The sequence below is a fragment of the Labeo rohita genome, chromosome 22 (assembly GCF_022985175.1).
Source record: "Labeo rohita strain BAU-BD-2019 chromosome 22, IGBB_LRoh.1.0, whole genome shotgun sequence".
In the NCBI taxonomy this organism is placed as follows: domain Eukaryota; kingdom Metazoa; phylum Chordata; class Actinopteri; order Cypriniformes; family Cyprinidae; genus Labeo; species Labeo rohita.
This window is the reverse complement of record NC_066890.1, coordinates 9,598,863-9,609,931: the sequence shown is the minus strand read 5'-3', so window position 1 is coordinate 9,609,931 and position 11,069 is coordinate 9,598,863. Positions and strand designations below refer to the sequence as shown.

General features: G+C 34.0%; 1 long non-coding RNA gene across 1 annotated transcript; it reads right to left on the bottom strand.

Moving 5' to 3' along the window:
• Positions 1-61: 61 nt before the first annotated feature.
• On the bottom strand, positions 62-9,508 carry LOC127153872 (uncharacterized). The gene is made up of 3 exons (XR_007825355.1): positions 9,383-9,508; positions 4,292-4,439; positions 62-1,404 (listed from the first exon to the last, which is right to left on the bottom strand). It is a non-coding gene; the product is annotated as an uncharacterized LOC127153872 (long non-coding RNA).
• Between the last annotated feature and the right edge of the window lie 1,561 nt (positions 9,509-11,069).

Genomic DNA, 11,069 nt, shown 5'->3' with positions numbered 1-11,069 from the left:
ACTTATATATTTGAGTTGACTAAACAAAAAATTGGATTGTTAAACATAAAAGCTGGGCATGTTACCCTTAAAATTTTAAGTTGAATCAGCTCAAATACTTAAGTTGCTACTTAGTACAACTTGACATTTCAAGAACTGAAAATTTTAAGGCAGTCAGGTAACAAATTATTTTAAACGGTATAGATATTGTAAACATTTTTTAACGAGGCACTAAAACGCCATTGTAAAAATCAGGTGAAACAAGAAACAAATTTAAATTTAAAAGTGTAATTTTATAAAATCAAAAATTTATAAAACCATAAAGAAAATGACATTAAAATTATAACTGTATTTATATGTGATAGCTTTTATTATTATTATTTTAAATGTAATGCACCCAGGCAGGCACAATTTTATTAGTCTACCATAGTAATAAGAATAACTTTGACAAAGAAAAGTCAGTAATAAGAATTTTGGTGCTCTTAAATAATGTCACAAACAGAAGTCATAATGGTCTTAAAATATGGTCATTTTCTTAATGCAAAATATAATTTCTTATTTTTTACTTGGATTTTGTGTGATAAATAAGCTAGATTTGACATTCTTTATGAGATTCACCTAACATTTATTTAGTGCAGTTTTTATTAATAATTATGTGGACGTTTTCAATAACAACCTATTAGTTATAAATTATGTAAAAAATATCTGTTTTTTTAAATGTAAAAAAAAATCTCAATCATCTTTCAGTGATGACTGTATGGGGTTGTTAAATGATAATGGGAATAGAATAATCCATTTGGATTGATATAACTCATGAATTTGTTTTTCTTCCATTCGATATTGACATTTAAATGAATTTTTACTCCTCTTCAGGACAAAGTAATGAAAAATGCTGTCAGTCTTTTGGGCTCAACAGTATGAAAACCCCACTGGTGTGCTGCTAGTTACTAGCTCATGGCAATTATACATGTTTCTTTCTTTTTTTCCGTTCTTTTTCTTCTTCTTTTTCACCCACACACATCATTAGGAATCTAAAAAAATAAATAAAAGTCCCTGAAATCCTGACCAGAGAACACAGGAAAGCACTGTCAACCAAAGGCACTTAAAAGAGCAATAGCAATAATGTGCTGTCACACACTGTGTAGTGTACTGAAGCATGACAGATGTGTATTTGAGAGAAAGATGAACAAATGTCACTGTGAGGCTCCGGATCTTAGTCGGGGGGTCTGGATCTTTGTGGAAGATCCCTCATTTTCACAACAAACTCTGAGCCTCTTCTGCTTCTGCTTTGGCGTTTAGTTCGTATGTTTGGCAGAGACGGGTGAGATGCTTTCTCTGTTTCTGGATCTGCGTTCATGTCGACGGCAGACGGAGCTTCTCTCTGTGTCGGCAACTCAAGTGAAATGCGGCATACGACTGCAGGTTCTGCAACACAAGGGAATTAGAATAAGATTTCTGCTGGAAAAGCAACTCAATGCGTTATTACATTTTGGTAGCACTTTCCATGAATGCGGAACAAATTTTGGCTTGACAGTTCCACCACCAGAGGACCAGGGAATTTTAAACTTTACATTATATGTGACCCTGGACCACAAAACCAATCATAAGGGTTTGTTTGGATTATCTGATCTGGAATCTGAGGGTGCAAAAAAAAAATCAAAATATTGAGAAAATCACCTTTAAAGTTGTCCAAATGAAACAGTGCATATTACTAATCAAAATTTTTTTTTTTTTTTTGTATATTTATGGTAGGAAATTTACAAAGTATCCTCATGGAACATGATCATTACTTAATATCCTTATGATTTTTGGCATAAAAGAAAAATTGATAATTTTGACCCATACAATGTATTGTTGGCTATTGCTGCAAATATACACAAGATACTTATGACTGGTTTTGTGGTCCATGGTCACATATGAGCTTTACACACCTTAGTTTAGGGGCCAGTTCTCACTATTAATTAACTATCATCTATGGGTTTTACCTCAATAAACTCCTAATTTGCTGCTTATTAATAATCAGAAAGGTACAGTAAGGAAAATTTGGTCATGTAGAATAAGGCATTAATATATGCTTTATAAGTAACAATAAACAGCCAAATAGCTGTTTATTGTGACAGTTGCTGCCCACACTAAAGTGTTACCAAAATGTGCTATTGTTGCAACCATGGACCAGTTTAGACTGTCTCAAAAGTTAGACATCTATTTTTTTTTTTTTTTTTCTTTAAGACTGGTATTATTTTTTAAAATTTAGTTGCATAAAAACATGAATTAGTCTCAGTTCAATCCAGAAAGTAAGACTGCTTACCCATTGACTTACTGCTAGCTGGTCAGACTAGTTTTTAAGACTCTGGCTTAACATTAGGCTCAGTTTATGCATGTTGCCAAAATTTGGAGTGGGTTTAAAGGCAAAAAAGACCAGTAATAATAATAATAATAATAATCATATGGTATAAATTTCCAAATTAAATAATAGTTATTATAAATTATAATAAATAATTCAAATAATTAAGCACAATGTAGTTTCGGACAACTGCTGGTTTGATGTCATTCCAAAAAAAAAATAAAATAAATAAATAAATAAGGCTTATTGAATGCTGCCAAAGCTACAACCTAAGTCTAAACATTTTATTTTATTTTATTTTATTTTATTTTATTTTATTTTATTTTTAAAGTTGGAAAAATGAAATTTTTAAGATTTACTTGTTCTCGTTCCATGCCGTAGAAAGGGTCCAAATGATGTCACTTCCTGGGTGTCACAAATTTATGGAATGCTCCGTTTTGTTTAAAATAATGCAATAAAGTATATACAAATTGACTCACCAAATTGTGTTTCTCGGGCAGGCAACAGGCAGACTAGATAAACATCAAGTTCTCTAAAACTGTTCACCAAGCTTACGGTTAAATGTCATATTTTAAATCACCAAGGAAATCTGACAAGAACTGCCTCATAAATATTGTTCCTTATGCTCCAATAGCGTTAAAAAATACATACATACAAATAAGTAAATAAATAAATTGTGTTTGGGACTTTGTGAGCACGGAGACTGTAGTGTACACTGTACGTTTAGCTTAAATGTTTAATATAAATATTAACAGTGCTCATAAACAGCTGTTGAGATAGTATTCTCAAGTGAAATTAGTTGAGACTTGGACCCAGAAACAGCATTCGTTGGTGTGTTCGTTGGACGCATTACGTCATCGCTTAACAAGCGAATAGCAACCGGGACTTCTAAAAGCTGAGCGGTTGGCTCATTTATTCCGAAGGCGGGGTTTCGCGGCCATAATGAGCGTTGCATTTTTCCCTATTCAAAACTATACGACGAGGGACACATCTTTGGTATTCTATAGTCTTCGGTATATAAAAGTAAAACATAATGTGAAATGTTGGACACATCTAAACACCATGTTTTGATAATTAAAATGTTTAAATAATTAAAAAATATATATATGTAATTACTATGAATTAGTGCATTCTATGCACTATGCATTCAAAATAAACGTTTTTGTTTACATAATATGTGTAAATAATATGTGTATTTATCATGTATATACACATTTTTTAAATATATACATGAATGCGTGTGTATTTATGTAAACATAATAAACATACACAGTGCACACACATATGTAAACAAAAACTTTTATTTTGTATGTGATTAACCGCGATTAATCGTTTGACAGCACTACTATGTATAGACTGTCAATTCAACAAACTTGTGTGGTCACATTTTTTGGTCAAATTGTATGCAAAATTTCTTAGACAAATGTCTATCGGTCTATTGTCTTGTCACACAGAATTTCGATTTCTTTGGAATGACTTGCTTTTCGCCCATTTATTTTTACTGAGTAACAGTAAAATTAGCATGATGAAATCTCATTTGTAGTTCCCAATTTTGCGTTTTCAATTGAAATGACTGGATTTCACCTGCACAATGTGCTGAGCAACAGTAAAGTTGAGCAACATTTGACAACATTTGAAGTTTTCTTTACATGCTCTTGATAAGTGATGGGACATCAAGCTACACCTTATTCATGGATGGTGCTTGGTCATTTATTTGGTGTAGAGCTAAAAATAGGTCCAGTAATGAGTCATGATCCGTTCTTCAATCAGTGTTGACCTGTTATGCCCTTTTTTATTCCTCTGTCTGATCTTCTCGATCGCACTACTCTTCCATTTCATTACAATCCAAATCCAGTGGAATCACTGTGAAGTCTAACCGTGACTGAAGTTCATTTCAGAGGAAGATGGTTGGAGTGGTCGGGCTGAGTTTGAGAGGTCGCTCTGACATCCAACAATAACCATATTTACCGCTTACGTGGCCTTTGCTACTTTCGTGCGTTTCATCCTTTTCCTGCGCATGAGGGTGACCTGAGGCCTCTTCAAGCCGGCGATGAGCAGCAGCAGTCTGGGTCGGGACTTGGTGAGCCAGCTTCTCAGTAGCGTCCCCTTGGGAAACCTGGAAAACATCACGATCTGTGAGTCCAACACGTCTGCGGCCCCTCAACGCTCATCGGGTAAAGACAAAATGAAGCTACTATAACACTGAATTCACTGTTTCCGTATCATCTTTTGTGAGCTGCTTTGTTATACTTAAGTTTTACTTAATACTAATCTGGTGTTTCCCACAATGGTGTTATTGTAAAGCCTGAGTTAAATTGTATAAATCTTCATATAACTAAATGTGACTTCAGTGTATTTTTTATTTAGTTATTAATACTGTACAACATCTGTTGCAAAGGATGTATTTCATTTTTATTGTTTTACAAATGCATTGATTCACTGATTGATACACTGTAACAAAAATGTTGTAAGAAAACAGAAAAGGTACTGTTTATTTTCTGCCAGAACCATAAAAACACAGCTCAATGCATATTTCGAAATACGAGTAAAAGATATCTGAAAAGTCAGCACAGAATATTCCTTCATATTAACACAGTACATTTTGCCATATTTTTGAGTTTTCATTCAGTTGGTGTTTTAACACTATGGAAGCAAACAAATGAATTGCCAAGACTGATTAAATATGCTGAATAAAGCTGATTGTATTTGGGAAAAATTGTGAGTGAGACTTAAAAAAATGTGGATTGGTTTCTTAGCATTTAATTTACTTAGGCTTGTACCTGAGCAGAAATGTAAATTTGTTTAAGATTTAGTATTTCAGTGAGCCTGAATTGTACAAATTGTCAAGAATGTCCAGATCATCAGGTTTCACCCATTAAAAATCAATATATTTTATTTATATAAATTAAAAAAAAAAAGATTTTAAAGGCTTCATTTTTTTGTACACAATTTTAATTATTTATTTACTTATTAACATCCTTTCGTCCTTATGTACTTACATATATGCTTGCTTACGTACGTATTTGCATAGTTACTTACGTATGTACTTATGTACATACTCACGTACTTACATATTTAGGTACATGCTTACGTACTTGCTTATGTATGCACTTACGTACTCACATACTTACATATTTAGGTACGTACCTATGTACTCACGTACTTATTACATACATATTTATGTACTTACGTACGCACTTACATATTTAGATACAAAGTTACGTATGTACTTACGTATGTACTTACATACTCAAGTACTTATTACGTACATTCGTACTTACATTCATACTTACGTGCGCACTTACATACATATTTAGGTATATACTTAAATGTTCACATACTCATGTACATACATACTTATTACGTACGTACTTACATATGTATTTACGTATTTAGGTACGTGCTTGCGTACTTAAATATTTAGGTATGTGCTTAAGTACTTGTACGCACTTACGTACTCACACATTTGGGTACGTACTTACATACTCGTTTACTTATCACATATTTATGTATTAACATTTGTACTTACACATGTATTTAGGTACATACTTATGTACTTACACATTTGGGTACGTACTCGCGTACTTATTACATACATATTTACATAGTTACATTTTTACTTACGTACGCACTTACATATTTAGGTACAAAGTTACATACGTACTTACGTACGTACATACGTACTTATTACATATTTACATTCATACTTACGTACGCACTTACATATTTAGGTACATACTCACATGCTCACATACTCATGTACTTACATACTTATTACGTACATACATATGTACTTGCATACTTAAATACTTATGCATGTACTTACGTACTCACATACTCATGTACTTATTTAGGTACATGCTTACATACTTGTGTACACACTTACGTACTTATTACATACAGATTTACGTACTTACATTTGTACTTGCATACATGCGCACTTACATATTCAGGTACATAGTTACATACGTACGTACGTACTTACATATTCATACTCATGTACTTGCGTACTTATTATGTACAATTTACATGCATACATACTTATGTACTCACATATTTATTTATTACGTACATACAGACTTAAATTTGTACTTGCATACGTACGCACTTACACATTTAGGTACATACATACATACTTATGTACTTATGTTACGTACTTAAATACTTATATACGTACTAACTCACATAGTCATGTACTTACGTATTTATATACGTACTCACGTATTTACATATTTAGGTACGTACCTATGTACTCACACACTTATTACATACATATTTGCGTACTCGTGTACTTAGATACATACATATTTAGGTACATAGTTGCATACATACATACGTACTTACGTACTCATGTACTTGCGTACTTACATTTTATGTACATACGTACATACTTACTCATGTACTTATTATGTACATACTTACATTCGTACTTACGCTTTTACATATTTAGGTACATACTTGCGTACTCACGTACTTACGTACATACTTTTTACTTACATATTTACATATGTACTTAAATACTTATGTACGGACTTACATACTCACATACTCATGTATGTGATGTTTCTTTGTGGAAATTCATTTATTTATTCCATATCCAATCAGCGCTGATAGTGTTTAACATGCTCCATCTGAGCTGTGTTTTTCCAGGGTGATGAGCCGATAAAGTGTTTTAATTTTTCCAAATCTATAGTTCATTGGTCTCTTCTGTCCAGTCACACTAACAGCTGTAAATCATTGTGTTCTACAAGTCATGTTTAGTCTAAAACGAGTCCAGCAGCTGGAACATTATTTTGTACTGCTGTATGAGTGAGTGACTGTTTGCCCCTGTTTAATGACCGTGTCTTGTTGCATCTGCTTTCGACTGCACACAAAGCAATACAGCTACAGAAAACACAGATGAAATCAGATTATTGATGGACTCAGCACACTCAATGTTTGGAGTTTTTGTGTATCAACGCAATGAATTTAAACAGTATTGACTCAACATAATTGACTCAAGACTCTCAAGTGTGTTTTTTCCCCCATCACACATTTTGCCATTAAAAATTATACAAAATGTTTTTTGTTTTGGTTTGTAACATACGATAAGATCCCATGTTTAACATCAAGGAATGCATTAAAGGAGAAGTCCACTTCCAAAACAAAGACTCGCATATAATGTACTCATCCCCTTGTCATCCAAGATGTTCATGTCTTTCTTTCTTCAGTCGTAAAGAAATTATGTTTTTTTGAGGAAAACATTTCAGCATGTTTCTCCATATAATGGACTGATATGGTGCCCGATTTTGAACTTCCAAAATGCAGTTTAAATGCAGCTCCAAATGATCCTAAATGTGGTTGTAAATGATCCCAGCTGAGAAAGAAGGGTCTTATCTAGCGAAACATTCGGTTATTTTCATACAAATAGTACAATTTATATACTTCTTAATGTAAAACACTCATGTTGTCTCACTCTGCCTGGACTGTTTTTGTTCCGGTTTCTGACAGTTAGTGTATGTCTAAAAAATTCCCATCTCATGTTCTCCCTCAACTTCAAAATCATCCTATATCGCTGTTTTACCTTTTTTGTTAAGGGTTCGATGTAGGATGATTTTGAAATAATTTTTGAAGTTGAGGGAGAAAATATGATTAGAGTTTTTCGACATACCCTAACTGTCTTGAGCCAGAATACACAGAGTTCAGGGAGAGCCAAGACAAGACAAGTGTTTGAGATTAAATTTTTTTTTTTTTTTTTTTTTTTAATGAAAATAACTGATCGTTTCGCTAGATAAGACCCTTCTTCCTCGGCTGGACTCATTTACAACTGCATTTTGGAAGTTCAAAATCGCGGCACCATATCAGTCCATTATATGGAGAAAAAATGCAGAAATATTGTCCTCAAAAAACATAATTTCTTTACGACCGAAGAAAGAAAGACATGAATATCTTGGATGACGAGGGGGTGAGTACATTATATGTAAATCTTTGTTTTGGAAGTGGACTTCTCCTTTAACTTACATTAAATAACATTGAGCAATACATTTGTTACAGTATGTAATATTTGTTAAAACAAAACTACAGTATAGGCTATTTTTGATATTTTGATACTATTATCTAATATTTTTTCATTGTTAGCTTATGTTAATTAATGTTGATGGCTAAAATTAACATGTATCATAGTTATAATTATTATTTAATTTTAATTTAATTTTAGTTGTGTTTGTATTATTTTTTATTATGTCTATGTATTTTTTGTTTATTATTTTTTATCTTGGTTTTAGTTACGTTAGTATTAATTTTAAAAGTAAAAATGAGAAATGCTGCATTGACAACAAGCTGAAATAAAATAAATTTTTGTTTTTTATATTTTTTGATTAATTTATTTCAAGTAACCGTATATATTATCGATAATACGTTTGGTTAACAAATGGAAGCTTCTTTTAAAAAATGAGATATCTTAAAAAATAAGGTTCAAGGGTCAAAAATACATATTTATATGGCTAAAAATTCTTTTTTTTTTTTAATTGACAGCCATTCAAAAGCTTCCATGTATTCGACAGAATTGAATCTTTTGTACAGAAACACAAAATAATCAATGTTTCACTAGTGACCATTTTTAGGGCTATTCTTTTCCCTCCTGACTGTTGCACGAAGTAGTAATATAGAGAGATCAGGTGACCGGCTCTAAAAATGTTTCTGGAATTGAGTGCCTATGGAGCAAAGATGGCAGCTTCCAGACTTGCTTGCGTATTAAAGCAATTTGGAAAAACATAGACGTCATAAAATATCTAGAGGTTGACTTGGTAACATGCATTTGATCAGAAATGCAGATTTTCCCAAAAAAATTAAACCTATTGGCATGTTGATTTATTAAATATCTGGCTTCAGCTGCCAGTACAATTCCACTGATTTTACAGCAAAATCAATTAAACACAAGAGCCCGAAACTTCCCATCCTTCTCATTCTCTGTGTGGTTTCCACAAACCCTCCAGAACAGACTAAAGCCGTTCTTCTGTTTCTCTGCGAGCACAAAGCATCATGGAAGTGTGGCGTTCCCACAGAGCAGCAGAACAGTACCTCAAGCAGCAACACTCCTCACCGAAGCACCATTTCAACAAGTCTAGCTTCCTGAAAACCAGCCCCTTCACACACCAAACGTTCCCATAACAGGACTTTCAGATGAAGGGTGACAGTATCACCGGCCGAGCTTTTATACACACGTCTCGCACGTCTGACTGCTGAGCTCAATGGAAAATATAAAACTTCAATTGTTTCAACTTTTGCTGGTCGAGCACGACCCAACGGGCCAGAGAGAGATCTAGCAACGTTTAGACGCGCTACGGCCTTGCTGAAGCCATTGTTGTTTCCCCCAGAGGGGCTCGATGTTAAATGTGGCGAGAGCAACATTGTTTGTTTTGCGGCCTTGTTTTCCTCGTTTTTCCAAGAGCTTGACTAATGTTAGCACAATATTTCTCCTACAGGAAATCCAATGTGTTAAGAGTCATCTATCTTGTTTTTCATCTGTGTCATCTCATGCACCAAATTAGCCGCTTCATCAAGGTGTCCAAAATGGATGTTATTCCACAGCTGGGAAGCTTTGTTTGCGGAGTTTGATTCATCGCCGTACTGATCCGTTTTTTTCTTTTCTTAGCTATCTTCAGTGTTTAGCAGGAACTTCACAGAAGGAAGTCTTTTCAAATTGTATCCATACAAACACTGACTGTTGAGAAGTCATATCCAAAAATTATGTTCACTTGAGATTTGAGATTTAGTCCAAAAATTGGCTTCTTCTAAGAAATGTACTAGCAAAATTAAAACTAGCAAAAGACATTCCAGTACTAAATGTTAAACTCGAAACTAAATATCCGAGTTGACAGAGCTACAACTGCGTTGAGTTTGAAATTAGTTTTGAAGTCTTCCTGAACAGTATTTCACTGAAGTACTATAAACAAACACATGAAATCTTAAATGACTCCCAATCAGTTAAACTCAAAATAATGGCAAGAAAACCAACCAGCTTTCTCAACTCTAAAACTCATTTATAAATCAGCAGTGTATGTCTAAACATAAAACCACTTAAGCTTGTCCAGCAAATAATTTCTCACAAAAATCTCATTAAAAAACAGAAAGTGTTTCTTACCAATTGACTCCACACATTTGTTAGGCTATGCCCCCTGCGCCCTGCTAAGCCGCATATATGATGCTAATGGACTTATTAGTGTCACGCTAGAAAGTTCAACCAGGATGGAAAAAAACAAATCTGTGGGACAATAGGAAGTGCAGCGGCTCCATGGGGCGGAGTGGGGATGGGGAGGGGGGCTTCAACAGGAGGGTCCACTCAGCACTTCTCTCAGCGAGCAACAACGGATGATCCCGCGCTCCGCGCCAATCAGAGCGCTCGCTCACACTGTTTCTATGACAGCCGGAACCTCGCTGGTATAAAACGCTGTTGCGGTGTACAGAGAGGTCAGCCAAAATGCCATCCTCTGTTGCACATGTGGAAAATAAAGTCCTTCAAATGAGCATCAGATGCATTTAGCATAGCACCCAACTACTAAAGGGTTAAAATATGTGCTGTTTACCAAATACATGGAACTTGGGCCCGTACATTATGGAAGTAAATACAAACAAACAAATACAGATCCACATTATTCAAATACTTTACTGACAAAATATGTGACCCTCAACCACAAAACCAGGTGGCATGGGTATATTTGTAGCAATTGCCAAAATGGGTCAAAATTATCGATTTTTCTTTTATGCC